Source organism: Peromyscus californicus, unplaced genomic scaffold (assembly GCF_007827085.1).
Source record: "Peromyscus californicus insignis strain IS unplaced genomic scaffold, ASM782708v3 Scaffold_6__1_contigs__length_162567912, whole genome shotgun sequence".
Taxonomy (NCBI): domain Eukaryota; kingdom Metazoa; phylum Chordata; class Mammalia; order Rodentia; family Cricetidae; genus Peromyscus; species Peromyscus californicus.
Genome location: NW_026294584.1, coordinates 150,398,631 through 150,403,354, shown reverse-complemented (window position 1 = coordinate 150,403,354; position 4,724 = coordinate 150,398,631).

Sequence of the window (4,724 nt, the reverse complement as noted above, 5' to 3'; positions counted from 1 at the left end):
AGATGGATTCCCAATTTTCTAAGAAAGCGCCATACTGATTTCCAAAGTGGTTGTACAAGCTTGCATTCCCACCAGCAGTGGAGGAGAGTTCCCCTAGCTCCACATCCTCTCCAGCATAAGCTGTCTTCAGTGTTTTTGATCTTAGCCATTCTGACAGGCATAAGGTGGTATCTCAGAGTTGTTTTGATTTGCATTTCCCTGATGATTAGGGATGTTGAGCAATTCCTTAAATGTTTTTCAGCCATTTGAGTTTCCTCTGTTGAGAATTCTCTGTTTAGTTCTATAGCCCATTTCTTAATTGGACTGTTGGGCATTTTGATGTCTAATTTCTTGAGTTCCTTATATATTCTGGATATCAGTCCTCTGTCAGATGTGGGGTTGGTGAAGACCTTTTCCCATTCTGTAGGCTGTCACTTTGCCTTGTTGACCATATCCTTTGCTCTACAAAATCTTCTCAGTTTCAAGAGGTCCCATTGATTGATTGTTTCTCTCATTGTCTGTGCTACTGTTCTATTTAAGAAGTGATCTCCTATGCCAATGCGTTCAAGACTACGTCTAACTTTCTCTTCTAGCAGGTTCAGAGTAGCTGGATTTATGTTGAGGTCCTTGATCCACTTGGACTTAAGTTTTGTGCACGGTGATAGATATGGATCTATTTGCAGCCTTCTACATGTTGATATCCAGTTACGCCAACACCATTTGTTGAAGATGCTTTCTTTTTTCCATTCTGCACTTTTGGCTTCTTTGTCAAAAATTATATGTTCATAGGTGTGCGGATTAATGTCAGGGTCATCAATTCGATTCCATTGGTCCACATGTCAGTTTTTATGCCAGTACCAAGCTGTTTTTATTACTGTAGCTCTATAGTAGAGCTTGAAGTCAGGGATCGTGATGCCTCCAGAGGTTGTGTTATTGTACAGGATTCTTTTGGCTATCCTGGGTTTTTTGTTTTTCCATATGAAGTTGAGTATTATTCTTTCCAGGTCTGTGAAGAATTGTGTTGGTATTTTGATGGGGATTGCATTGAATCTGTAGATTGCTTTTGGTAAGATTGCCATTTTTACTATGTTAGTCCTGCCTATCCATGAGCATGGGAGATCTTTCCATTTTCTGACATCTTCTTCAATTTCTTTTTTCAGAACATGGAAACAACCTAGATGCCCTTCAACTGAAGAATGGATAAACAAAATGTGGTACATATACACAATGGAATTCTACTTAGCAGAGAAAAACAATGACATTATGAGGTTTGCAGACAAATGGGTGGATCTAGAAAAAATCATCCTGAGTGAGGTAACCCAGACTCAGAAAGACAAACATGGTATATACTCACTCATAGGAGGATACTAGATGTGGAACAAGGATGACTGGACTGCTACTCACATCACCAGGGAGGCTACCTGGAAAACAGGACCCCAAGAAAGACATGGGGATCGCCCAATGACAGAGAAATGGAAGAGATCTACATGAACAGCCTGGACATGAGTGGGGGTAGTGAAGGGTGAGGATCGAGGGAAAGAGAGCTTGGGGGAGTGGGATATCCCAGCTGGATCAACAACAGAGAGGGAGAACAAGGAATAGGAGACCATGGTAAATGAAGACCACATGAGAATAGGAAGAAGCAAAGTGCTAGAGAGGCCCACAGAAATCCACAAAGATACCCACACAACAGACTGCTGGCAATGGTCGAGAGACAGCCCGAACTGACCTATTCTGGTGATGGGATGGCCAAACACCCTAATTGTTGTGCTAGAAACCCCATCCAACTACTGAGGGATCTGGATGCAGAGATCCATGGCCAGGCCCTGGGTGAAGCTTCGGGAGTTCAATTGGTGAGAAAGAGGAGGGTTTATATGAGCGAGAATTGTTGAGACCAAGGTTGGATAAAGCACAGGGACAAATAGCCAAACGAATGGAAGCACATGAACTATGAACCAATGGCTGAGGGGCCCCCAACTGGATCAGGCCCTCTGAATAGGTGAGACAGTTGATTGGCTTGATCTGTTTGGGAGGCATCCAGGCAGTGGGACTGGGTCCTGTGCTCACTGCATGAGTTGGCCGTTTGAAACCTGGGGCCTATGCAGGGTCGCTTGGCTCGGCCTGGGAGGAGGGGACTGGACCTGCCTGGACTGAGTCTACCAGGTTGATCTCAGTACTCCGGGGAGACTTTGCCCTGGAGGAGGTGGGAATGGGGGGTGGGCTGGGGGGAAGGTGAGGGGGGCGGGAGGGGGGGAGAACAAGGTAATCCATGGCTGATATGTAGAACTGAATTGTATTGCAAAATAAAAATAAAAAAATTAAAAAAAAAGAAATCTCACCTTGTTTCTTATTTCTAAACTTCATAGTTTGTCTTTTTTTTTTTTTTGCTTTTTTAAAATGTAAGCACACATGCATCACAATCCTCCTGTATCCTTGGTATGGCTTCATGATAGCCATAGCAGCATGCACGGGGTCTTCTCCTTATTATAGCTACATAATAATACATTGTGTGGGTCATCAGATTTCTCTCCTGGGGAACATTTTAAAGACTTGCAGTGCTTTGCTGCAATAAATGGTGCCCCAGTAAATCTTATTTGCAATCATTTTCATATTTTTGTCTAGTATTTAATTTGAAGTAAGTCCCTAAAAGCAGGAAATGTGTCTTTTTTTTTCTATTTAGACATACATCTCAAAACTCTAATCAGGACTCTAGCTGTAATGGTTACTGATTTTGTTTTGAGTAGAGGGATTTGGGGTGGGTTTTTAATTAATATATTTAGGGCCTGTTTGTGTGGCAGAACAGTGAGAAGACACAATGCCCCTAGTGGAATCACATGTCGTTTCCACTGAAAACACGAACAGTTTCAATTCATCAGAGAAACTAGGCACAGCTCTTAGAAGTAATCACCATGACTGCATTGGATGAGGGAGGTGTAAAGCCATCACCGTAAGTCTAACCATCCCAGGAAGAAAACCACAGTGTTGACTTAGATGTAGATGTCGCCAGCTCTTCTGAACTTGTTTGCTTGGTTCTGGTGTATTCTGCCTGCTCTGTGGGCAGAAAGACTTGGCTTCTGATGTGATTAAACATTAATGGCTTTAACTACCACTTCTGAAAAAGGAGTGGTTTGACAGCCTCACACTGGAGCTGTCACGAGTTCTATATGTTTATTATAAGCAAAAGGAGACCTTGCCGCCAAACTTTCAAACTCCAGTTTTCATCACCGTTAACATTGAGACCTCATCCTGTGACGTGATGAGAGCTCACCACCACGGGGAGCACATCACATCCAAGCTCAGACACTGGAGAGAAGTCCATCTCCATAAGGAAAAGTGTGTGTGTGTGTGTGTGTGTGTATGTGTGTGTTGTATAGTGTGTGTGCATGGTGTGTATGTGTGTGTGTGGTGTATGTGTGGTGTGTGCGTGGTGTGTATGTGTGGTGTGTGTGTATGTGTTGTGTGTATGTGTGTGTAGTGTGTGTATATGTGTGTGGTGTGTGTGTGAGTGTGTGTGTGGTGTGTATGTGGTGTGTATGTGTGTGTATATGTGTGTGTGAGTGTGTGTGTGTGGTGTGTATGTGGTGTGTATGTGTGAGTGTGTGTGTGTGTATGTGGTGTATGTGTGGTGTGTATGTGTGGTGTGTGTGTATGTGTTGTGTGTGTGGTGTGTATGTGTGTGTAGTGTGTGTATATGTGTGTGGTGTGTGTGTGAGTATGTGTGTGTGGTGTGTATGTGGTGTGTGTGTGTGTGTGTGTGTGTGTGTGTGTGTGTGTGTGTGTGTGTGGTGTGTGCATGTTCATGCATGCACATGCAGAAGCTAGAGGACAGCCTTGGATGTCATTCCTCATGAGACAGAACTTTGGTTTTGGTTATTTTTCCGAGTCAACCCTGTCTCCAAACTGCCCTGGAGCTTGCCCAATAGGCTATGCTGCCTGATCAGCGAGTCCCACTGACCTGCCTGTCTCCACCTCCCTGGTGCTTGGAATAAAGTGTGTGCCACCATACCCAGATTTTTTTATGTGAGTTTTAAGGGATCAAATTCAGGCAAACAGTTTACCAAATGAGTCATCTCCCCAGCCACCACATCTCATTTTTTTATTTAAGTTAGATAAATGCTTAGAAATCATGATGTAGTCTAACATCTTCCATACTACATAATGATATGGAACAAAAACAATTAATTTGGGTTAAAATAGAAAAGGATAAATATGGAAATCATGTGATTTTCTTAGTAGTGTAAGAAGTCATTCGGTCAGTTTTGGGGTGACAAGTGGCTTTAAAAGCTGAGTTACCTCACTGGCCCTGATGGTGCATTTTCAGTATGACATGCATTTAGAACTCATCAAAGAACCACAGATAACCAGGAAGCACTAGGCCCCTGTCCTCCCTAGCTGGTGGCTGGTGCCTTCTTGACCAGGTGCTTTTTGTTTTATCCTAGGGTTGAAAAGGTACCGTCTGTTAGGTGATTGAGTGAATGTATCAGGAAGAAGGGGAGCTCTCCAGTGCAGTTGGATGGAGATTTGGAAGGGGGACCGTGATCAACAAGCAAGAGAGACTGTAACTCCCTGAAGAATACGGGCTGGCAGAAAAGGGGCGGAATTCCTCAAGAGGAACTGTAAAAACCACAGTTTTTGATAAAGTATCAAAATAGTCGTTCTTTCCTTTCTCCTAGAAGAATGGCCAACTTTTCAAGATTGTAAAGTAAACAGCAGCATGTTCTGTACCCTGAGTCTCCAGCACTCTT